Source organism: Rhamphochromis sp. 'chilingali' (assembly GCF_963969265.1).
Source record: "Rhamphochromis sp. 'chilingali' genome assembly, chromosome: 2".
NCBI classification, from domain to species: domain Eukaryota; kingdom Metazoa; phylum Chordata; class Actinopteri; order Cichliformes; family Cichlidae; genus Rhamphochromis; species Rhamphochromis sp. 'chilingali'.
In genome coordinates, this window is record NC_137930.1 from 47,276,808 (window position 1) to 47,288,178 (window position 11,371).

An 11,371-nucleotide genomic window follows, 5' to 3' on the forward strand; every position below is an offset into this window, starting at 1 on the left:
CACTTTGTCAGATCCTCATCTCAGGGAGGACCTGACATAGGAGATCCAGGCTATAGAGCCATTCCAGGCTTCTCCTGACAACTGCAGGAAGTAACAGCTACCTTTTTGGCCCACTGTCCAACAGCTGTAAAATGGCACATGTCACCCTACAGTTGAGCCAGCTGCAGGGGGGAAAGTGTCTGATATTTGCAATAGATACTGAAAGCAGCAAAACAAAAGGTCTGAGACAAAAGACAAAAACCAAAGCTGTGACATCATTGCATTAGGGAACTTTTTTTTAAGAAAAAGAGGTGAGCAATACCGTGCACGAAGATACCCTGTGTTATGTTCACAGCGAGGCCAGCACCTGCACAATGAATGCACGCATTCACGCAATAAAATATGCGCAGTCCCAAATGTTGTCTTGTTGCAGCTGTCAATGCCACTTGTGCAATCGTGGACACACTGGAGAAAGAACAATGGAACTCTATTAGGCGGAAGCGCTCTCAATGAGCGTGGCGCTGCATGAGGCTCTGTGCTGCCACTTCCATGTCTGCACCGTAGGAAACAGTGCATGGTTCCAGCTAATCATATGGGCAATTAAACCAAAATGAGGTTCACTTGACCCATAAATGATGCACTTATAGCGCACACTGCCTCTCTGAGGGCCACTGGCCATGTCATCCAGGCCTTGTAATGTTTCAGAGATTTTTTTTTTTTTAGTATTTTCACTCTGGGCCCGTAAGAAGGGAAACCTGCTGTGTGCAACTATTAGCACTGAACTCTTAAATCTGTGCACTATGAAACTGTGACAGACATATAGACAGTGCTTCTGAGGTTGTATGATTCATTCATCACAGTTTACAAATATTAGTTTGACAAAAAAAACTTTTGCACAAATTATTTGTTCTATGAATTTCAATTTTTAAGAATACTGCTGCTTTCTTTACTCTGTCCTTGAAGCGTGACATCCTAAATGAAACAACGTAGCTTGTACAACAAGCCCTAAAGCAAAACAATGTGCTGCTATTCCTGCCTTTCGCTAAACTATACACACCTAGATATTCAAGCAATAAAGGGAATATGGATGGATGGATGGATGGATGGATGGATGGATGGATGGATGGATGGATGGATGGATGGATGGATGGATGGATGGATGGATGGATGGATGGATGGATGGATGGATGGATGGATGGATAGATAGATAGATAGATAGATAGATAGATAGATAGATAGATAGATAGATAGATAGATAGATAGATAGATAGATAGATAGATAGATAGATAGATAGATAGATAGATAGATAGATAGTTTTAGACTGCTAAAACATTTAGTTAAGTCGAGGAATGGATAATGTTTCCTTATTATGTCAGCAGGAGAAGAAAGGATTGAAGTCTTGCACGTGGGTGGCCAAACTGCTACAGAATTTTTTTTACATTTTTTTTTAAAGGTGCAACAAGGGAAGGGGATGTTTGCATGAGTGAAAAGCCTTTGTGTTCCCTTCACGGAATACCTGGGCGAACATTACAGAAGCTTAAGTGACAACACGCATTTCTCTCCCAAGTCGCTGTTAACATGAAATATTGCTAAAGTTAAAGGTGGGAGGGAGACAGAGGACGGTAGGGGCAAGCGCCAGCACATATGTCTAAACCTCACCCCTCTGCTCACCACCCTTAGGAGATTACATTATGGTGCTCACCATTGTCCCGCTTCTTCAAGACAAAGCCTGTTCCACTGTGCAAACAGCGCGCCTTGGAAAGATTGTAAAAACAAGAGGTGAATGTCAAAGGCAAAAGTGAATAGGATCTCTCCCTTCTTTTGTCGAGCTGGTGAGGTATGCACAAACACATCGCTGCGTGACAGAGAAGAAAGGAGGGCCTTGTGAAGGAAGGAGCTGGAAGAAGTTGGAGCGTCTTCGCATGAAAAGGCCAAAACCGTGAGAAGTTGCCTGCTTGACTCCTGGGCCTATTGAAAACTCCCATACGCAAGCATTTGGATGAAAGACCCCCAGAATACACAAGACATTACTCTGAAGACAAAACACAAAGAATGGAATGGTGACCTCTGGGTGCCAAGAACACAGAGACTGCAAAATGCTTCTGTGTCCAAGAGAAGAGAAAAAAAACTAGCACACAATAACATAGTCATCAAGAAACATGTTAATTTACCCCAAAATGATATCAGATGCATGAAGACACGCCAGTCTTTGCAAAGCTTCCAGTGTCCCGGCCTAAAGTCAACCTTGTCACGACCCAAACAAGGCTTTAACTGTCAGGGGCAATTAATGAGGGCGACCTCAGCTCCCTCTAATTTACAAGGCCAGCGCCAGTCTGTAATTAATTGCTGCGTGCATAAATGTAAATGAGTCCACTGGGGAAGTAGAAGGAGGGGGGGGGGAAAGGGCTGTCAGGCCAATATTCCAGTGGGGAGCAATCTGCTAGAGAGGGAAATGATTTAGAGGACAGCACACAAATCTGCTGCTCCGTAAAACACGAAGAAGCTGAATGTGAGGGGAGACTTGTTGAGATGGAGGAGGTGGTCGTCAGGATTGGTAGAAAAAACAACGGGAATAACTGCGGTGGCAATAAATATCAACCGCTTTATTCCAGTTGTCTTTTCTCCATACGTCCGCTTCAAAGATACGGTTTATCTCATCACCAGAACAAAAAGAAAAACACCATCTCACACTGCTCCTGAGTGCTACTTTGTGGTAAAATGTTTCTTTCTCTTTTCTTTTTTCATGCACACATTTTATTTTATAGAATTCTAAACCATGATGTCAACATTTATTACTTTATTTCTCCACAGTTCTGTAAATTTTTTTGACCTTTCAGTTTACCTCTCTTAGACTTAAAATTTCCTTTTCAGCCTAAAAAAAATAATCACGGGTTAACACACGTGCACACGTTTGCATTTGGGTTGCACCATCCCAGGAACATCTTGTGGGCGTCACAACGAACTTTAGAGGTGGAACTTTAGCAACTTGATGCGACCTCTGACAAATCATTATCCCAACATGTAACCGTTATGTTCCATAAGATTTTGCTGAATATTTCATTCTCTCCGCGGCATGACTCACTCCATCGTCACCGTCCCTAAGTTAGATCTTATTCTCTGGCACAAAGGGTGGTGAAGCATGTCCACAAAGCACATGAAAAATCAAAGAGGAGGCAGGCAGAGGAAACATGTATGAAAATTACAATAGCCGCTGTCATGCATAAATCTCCTGCACAAAGGGCCGCCTCTTAACTTCTTTTGTTTGGGCCATAAACAAACAGGTACAGGAACCATTGTCTGGTCAAAGTTGCACAAATGTGAGGAAAAACAAACATTAGATGCACAATGTAGTGCAGAGACAGCTAAAGACACAGGCATGCGCACACACACACACAGAGACGTGGCGGGCGGCGCAGCAGCTACAGTAACATCTTTACAACATAAGCTCCTTTTCACTACAGCGCTCAACAAAGGCAAATGAGATTTTTCCTACAGCGGGCCTCCAGCAATAACAAGTGACATCACAGGCCCGTCTATGTATGTTTCCCATATTTAACGGGGAGAAACAGCGTTAGCTCCTCCAGAATGATACTGAACAGCTTGCTGAGGCAGCATGTTTCCCTCTTGCAGTGGCAGGCACCATCAACTTGAAGGACTGAGGCAAAAGGCCATTTCATTTTGTCACACAGAGCCAGTGCGACTGCCCTGAGCGCTTCTTTGCCATGTTTAATCATTTCATTTAAGTTCCTCTCAAAATGTGCCGTTCATGTTAGATACCATCAACAGGTGGGGCTCCTGAAGACCCTGATGGCTCACAGTAGAGTAAACACACACAGTGCTGCTAACACCAGTCACCATATCGTGTGTATTCTTGTGTGTGAAACCGTCCAGCGTAAATGTCAGCAGGTGATACTGCTGTCCACCCAGCCATCTAAAATGCGTTGGCCCGAGTGGAGGAAACCTGATGTCTGAGCTCGGTCAGCTCGATACCCGAGCCAGCGCCACTCCTCTGCATCTCGTCATCGCTGAACACCACACACCCCATTTCTGCTAATCCAACAGTATGTACAGAACATAGCATGCCATATACAAACAGGCATGAGCCAGCAGAGCTTGTCAAGAGCATGTCGTTAATAAATACACACATTAAAAAAGGGGGATGATCCTTATGTGTGTATGTTATGAAGACAGGGCTCTGCCTTTTCTATTCTGAGCCTCACAGCTGATATCTTGTTTTCTCTCTTTTTTTTCTGTACTGCTGCCTATATCTCTCCACTTTGAGCCCAAGTGGTCACCACCATCCTATGATGACAACGGCTCGATTAAAGACTTCTTTATGGCTCAGAAACCATGGCAACGCCCTGTGTAGACAAGCTGGCTGATGACCAATTGGATTCGGTCCTGGGCTCAGCGGGTGGGACCATGTCATCCTGGCCCTCACTACTTTACCACAGGATCATTTCAGAGGCCTCGCACCCCGAACCCTGCTTCCACGCCCCATTACTCCAAACCACTACTAGTGGTAAAAGTGGAGGTTACCCAGCCTGCATTTAGAACAGCGTGACGCTTCTGCAGATGGGAGGAGCAGGAAAGGACCAAATCATAAAAGCAATGTAAACATGAACCCAGAATCCAGCCTCCCTGGGTTTGTTTGCAGCTGTTTCTTTCTTCTTCTTCTTCTTTTTTTTTGTTCTTTAACTTTAAAGAGGTTATTAATCTCTCTCAGGTTGTGCGGCCAGGAGAGGGAAAATAGAGTGACACTGGCTATGCGGCAAAAAACTACAGATTCCTGAAAAGGCACGTCCCGATTGGCTTCCAAGGAAACTGTGATATATGCTGTTAAGAGTGAAACTATAACTGACAGTAATTTTCAAAAAGGAATTCTGTTCTTAATCAGCGTGAACAGCACCGAGGGCAAATTACGAGCAGAGTGGAACAGATCAGACCCGGAGTCACCAAAAATGTAGATTCAGATTTCACATTTAATAACTCATGACCACGTATGCACGGAAATGACATCTCAGTGGAATCTACTGTGTTGTGCCGTAAATTATCTTATTTTAACAAAATAAGAAACAAAAAACTAATGTGCAACATAAACTATAACTATGGTCAGAATACAAGAGCAAAATGACCTCAAATATAAGTGAACATTTAAAGGGGCACTGTGCGATCTTTACATCAGTTGTCGTGAAAGTCAAAAAGGGTTTAATAAGGATACACTTCTGTGGGAAACATAGTTTCCCTTATTTTTCAAACTTGACCCAAATCATCAACTTAAGCTCAACACATCTGAGTTTCTGTTGCTTCAGTTTGGACAGTTTTTACACTTTCTCCATTATGGAAATAACCCAGTTATTTTAAAAAGAACTTGTGCAAGTTTTTCTTGCTTGTTTGTTTTTCTTGTCCATTCCTTTATCCAATCAGATCATGATACGTGTTTACAAAACAGGCTACAAACCATAGATGATAAAAAGATGGATAAAGCTTTGGGTCATATGGATAAAACTTTAATTCTGGTCATTCTAAGTGTCAGAAACGAGGATTATCCAGTTCACTGAACGTTAGCCAATGAGCATGGATTTCAACTGTCCCACCCCCCTGCTTGTCACAACTGGTTTCAAAACACCAAAAGACAAAAAAAATATTCATCTCAAACTTTTGTGTCACAGTGGCTACATCCATATTTTACACTGTCTATCCTACAGACCTTTTTTCTATCCATGTCTCTATTTCTTCAAAATAGACCTAATTACTATGTAAATTTGTTTCCAGTTTATTTGTTTTATTATTATAGTTTGTAATTAGTTTTTTACACTAAAGTAAATTCAATTTCAAAGTATTGAACTAAAGTAAATTCTTTGCTTGAGCCAAATAAAGCAGTGAAGTTGTGACAGCACTCCCTGTATGTTTTGATAAACGCGTTGTATGCCCAAGGATGCATATGTGCGTCTGAGTATGAATGTGTGTGGGGCACTGTCCTATAGCCAAAGTACACATGCACAGTAGCGTGTGGTTCTATTTTGTCAGTATGAGCATCATTTGCCACTTTCAGCTGTTCATCAAAATGCTCTCAGAAAGGTTCATGGACAGCACAAGAGGACTTTCCTCTTGCCACAAACACTTCAACACATTTCTTTTTTTCCCCCATCCTTGGACAGACAGACTTGCAAAGCAAGTTCAATATGAAACTTGCCGTGTTGTACTAAAGTGGCCCTGGAAGCAATCTGTATTAAAAATCAGCAGATTTTTAAAAAAGAAAGAAAGAAAGAAAGAAAGAAAGAAAGAAAGAAAGAAAGAAAGAAAGAAAGAAAGAAAGAAAGAAAGAAAGAAAGAAAGAAAGAAAGAAAGAAAGAAAGAAAGAAAGAAAGAAAGAAAGAAAGAAAGAAAGAAAGAAAGCAAATAAATACAGAGCACCTGGGAACGATTTGTGCAACATCAACAGCAGAGTTTCATCAAAGGGTAGTGCAAATAAATTCTTTTGTTTGTTTTAACCTGTTGGGTGTGCCAGAGGGGTGGGGCCTATGTTGCATGACAATCCACAAACAGCAAGCTTTGCTGTTAATTACACAAAAGTGTAAGTGTAAACAGATATTCAAACACTTTCATTGGCTTGATAAAACTTTCCAGCAATTGTTATTAGATATAATTAGTAATTAGATATGGAACCCCACCCTTCTGATTTTGAAGCAGCATAAACTACACAGGAGATGTTTACCAATGACACTCGCCTTTATTCAGTCCTACAACAGTACAATCCACCCAAGACTCATTGCTTTTTTTAAGATGTGAGCCAGTACTAATCATTAACGTTGAAATCTTTCTTGATCAGCTTTACTATTAAATTATAAAAATGAACCACAGATAAATTAACATCTGAGGGTTTGTATCTCCCACACAGGGCATTTAATCCTTGCAAACACAAAAAATAACAGGACAAACATAAGAGTATCAGTTGTGCACTGCACAACTTCAATCTGCAGAACTTTTATATCACCATCACAACAAGTATAACAAACACCAACACAATTACCATGGCCCTAGTGTAGACAATAGCAAAGACTCCCACCAATCATACGACTCATGTCATGACAAAGTAGAGTGCCACAGGGTTTTTTTTGTATGACAGTGTTTTTGGTTTACAGAAAGAAGAAAGTAAGTTCTTTTTCTTTACATTTTTAACACAAAAGTTCCAATCTCTGGGTCATGGCTGATCATCTTTACTGCCAGCCACTTCATATACCTTTAGTTTGGAGTGTTCAATGTAACCCAAAAGGAAAGGAAAGGAGAGAAAGAGGAAGACTGAAAGGCTGAAAGAGAAAGTGGGAATGCAAAAGCAAAGCCGATGGACCAGGAAGGACTTAAAAACCTCCTGGAATTGAAAAACGTGCTTCTCTGTGTGATTTCCTTCTTCTGTAAATTCATCAGGAGTGTAATTGCCAAAGCATCTGCTGCCTCTGCTGCTACAGTCCAAGGCCACGACTGCTGACTGACAGATAAGGAGCCACTAGAGCACTTGTGTCAGCCACCTGGTAGCCCTCTAGCCTTATTAGAAATTCAAAAAGCCAGCGATCAGATAGGCCTGACCAAAAATAAAGGCTAACCACAATCATCTAACTTATCCCGATGTACTCTTTGTTTTTGACATTTACTTCTGGCGTGTGCTGAAGTTTAGGGGGTTGGTGAACTTCAGGAAAAAAAACAGCCATGTCTTTTTCACAATGAGTCAGCCTGTTTTAAGAAACAATAAAGTTACAGTGATGGGTTTTACATAAGCAACACTGAAAAACTACTGAGACGAATCTCTTCTGCTGCAACATTACAGTATATAAAAGAAATCAAATGCTATATCTTCCTGTTTTTTTAATTGTTTTTTTGTTTTTTTTCTGCTTCTTTGGGTTTTTTGCATTTACTCATTTGTAATGTAATTGTGTTGATTTTTTTTTCACAAAATAAATAACATAATTCTGAGAAACAAATTTAAGTTCATGTGATTTTCTTCCCTTTTTTGTCCTAATGAAAACATCATCAAGTCACTTTTCACTACCTAACATCGTAGTCATCACGTAAATGTAAAAATGTTAGCTGGTTGTTTCAGATGCCACAATTTAATTTGTAAATTGCAACATGACTACAATGCAAAGTAAATAAAATCCCACTTTTTCTTTCACACATATGTCTCCACAGGGGAATCAGAATGACAGCTGCTTCATTTAAGGATGCATAAACATACCTTAACTGGGCACAAAGTGTCTCAGCATTAACGTAAAATACCATCCTGCACTGCTTCTTATGTGTATAAACCATAGGCTGGATTTGCTTGGTGATTTATGTTGCCTCAATAATTTAGTTCTTACATTTCCAAAAATAACTTTTTGCAGCGTGGAGAAAAGGCAGCTCTCTGTTTCGTGTCAGCGGTGATGGTAAGTTTTTCCACACGAGAAAAAGCAAGAGAGCAGCAAGAACGATGCTGCCATGTCCACTGCCAAGTCATTCAAATCTCAAAATGAACCAAAAAAATTACAAATGTTTTTTGTTTTACGAATTCATATCATATGATTAAAAAGAGCTTTTGTTTAAAAAAAAAAAGCAGTAAGAGGTTTAAGGTGGATTGAAGCCACCTTTTAGAAGTTTTCCTCTTCAGGCAGAAGGCCTAGTCTGTGTCCGTGTTAACAGTACAACAACCATTTGTCAAAGCGCTCGTGTAAACCACATATTTAGAAATCTTACTCTATCCATTTGCATGTATATAAGAGCTAATGTTAATGTTGCAGACATCAAAGGTTGGCCACACGATGCATAAAGAAAGAACAGGCAGAAAACAGCTGATGAAGATGGAGAAAGTTTGCGCTCCTCTGTGCATCAAGAAACCCCAAAATAAGAGACGCAGTGAATCTGAGAAGATGCCATAATGCAGAGCAAAGACTACATACTGTATGCAAAAATGTGACATGGACGAGAGAGTGTGTGTCTTGTGTGCTTGCATGGAGGAGATTGTCATTAAGAAGTGCATGTGTCAGGTGAGCTCTTATTTTGAGCTTTTAAAATTGGAAGGCTGGGAGCAGGTGCTGGAGATTCACCGGCAGAAAGAAAAGGTTACCTCGAGACCACCGAAAGAGAGGAGAGAGAAGAATGAAAATGGCACCCCGTTATTCTCTGCTCAGGGGAAAAATTAAGAAGCTGTTTCCAGGGTTATATCATGGTGGAAACATGGGGACGAATCCATAGAGCAGGATGTCCATCCAGTCAGGCCCACATTCACACACTCGCAATGAAGGCACATACATGCGTGCGGGCAGAAAGTCTTGTTATAAATATAGAAATTCATGACAAGGACGCACCATACAACACACTGAAAATCCTTTTATAGGATACACACCTAACTGTGCTACAAGAACACACACACTGCCGTGGTGCACACTCATGTGCAAAAACACAATGTAATCAGTGAAAATACGCGTGAGAACAATTAGTCACACATTTGTCTGATTTCTTTCTGGACAAGCGCAAAAAACACAAAAGATGTGAAAGTGCACTAAACAAGCATACACATACATGCACTGTGCGCACAAACACACCTAAGCTTCCACTTTGGTTGGGAAACTTATGGGCATCTGCCAGCATGTTTCAAGTGCTCATTCTCTGGGGCCCCAACCTTTCTTTTTCAGCAGCAACACTGCAATTTGGGTGTGCCGTTGGGCCAGAGATAAGTATAGGCTGACTAATATGCACTTAGGACTCAGGGAGAAATACTTACGGCTAAATGTTTAATTTGTGTTTGTACAACACATGTCCAATTTGGGGGCTGGTGTCTTTTTCAAAGAGCCTGAAAACAAATAATTAGGACTCTCCAGATTGGCCACAGGCTTAAAATTGTGAAGAGATGGGTCTCCAATGAAGGTGACTGACATCCTCCAAAAAAACAACATATGGAAACGTTCGGATCTGCTACAGTGCGGTCAGATGTTAGATAGATGTTAAGCTCAATATGCAACTAAAACAACAGTAATGCCAAAGAGAGTTAACTTATATATTATATATATACTTATATAACTTATAGTAAATTCTAAAAATCAAAATTGGGTCTCTTCTGCAGCAAGTGTCTGATTGGTGCCGAAATTCTGACTCTATTCTGTCCCCCTTTTTTCTAACAGCTGTAAGATCTCTTAATCTTTTGCCCCTCCGACTGTGCCCTCTGTCTGCCACTAAAGAATCTCTCTGAATCACACCACAGGAAAAAGGCCTCCCAGCATCCTTAAAAAAAAGAAGAAGAAGACGTATATGTGGCACATCAAATTAATGCTGGATTTCTAAGTAAGCCCATTTTTCAACGCTTCACAGTGAGACAAATAAAAAGAAGTGAAACCTGAAATTTTCAAACATTTCAGGATTCAGTTGGAAATAAATGTCATGTGATGATTCTTGAATCACAGCTAAAACAAGGAGCATGCCGATGAAGTGAACAGAGGAAGATGTAATTAGAAAATGTGACTGTCCACATCAAATGATGGTGTGATGTAGCTAATTAAAATAGAACTAAATTTTTAAAAAAAATAGCTGTGAAAAAACAAGGACGGAATTAAAACATTTGTTTTGTATTTTAAATCTGTAAAAATATTATACAGACTAAATCAAATTGTTTTTTATATATATTTTATAAGGCGGGTGACGATTATTTCCCACGTGCTCGAGATCCGATGGACATTTCACATTGTTCAGCCGCTGTGTTCACGCTTGTCCGCCTGTTGTCAAGGCTGATTCCCACAGAGGAAGAGGGGGAGGAGAAAAAAAAGCCGCAGGTCTTCCGTCAGACAGCGGAGAAAGCGCAGCCATGCAGTCCTGAACAATGTGCTGAATTGGCAGCCTATATATAAGTCTGCCATTTGGACCCTCTAATGCCACTTTACCTTATGAGGGAACTTCAACTCGCACCACCTGCTCAAAACAAAATACCACAGGAGATCGACTCCAGCGGACCCCCCCTTCCTCGGATTGTTTTTCAGACAGACACTCTCACTTACAAGAGAGTTAAGGAGGAGGGCTGGTGGCGGTGTGTGTGTGTGTGTGTGTGTGTGTGTGTGTGTGTGTGTGTGTGTGTGTGTGTGTGTGCGTGCGTGCGTGGGTTGGGGGGGTTATAAATAGTTCTGCCAGAGTCCAAACAATTAAACAACCTGTTGGAAATTGTCATTATTGCGCGTGGGCAGGTCCAAACTGGCAACCTGTCAAGCTGGGGCGATTCTAAGCGTGAATAGAGGAGTGATTTGATGAGCAAACAAAAACAAAAAGAAGGAAGGAAGAAGGAGTGAAACAATTAACAATTACAGCAGACAGTGGGAAATTCCGCGTTATTACTACAACTCCCGTAACAACAAGCGATGAAAATGTGGTTTC

At 40.9% G+C, this 11,371-nt stretch overlaps 1 protein-coding gene across 5 annotated transcripts in view; it reads right to left on the reverse strand.

The window, feature by feature from the left end:
- The window catches only part of LOC308392683 (transcription factor SOX-6-like), a 104,333-nt gene that overhangs the window by 90,191 nt on the left and 2,771 nt on the right, over positions 1-11,371 (reverse strand). The window lies entirely within an intron of this gene.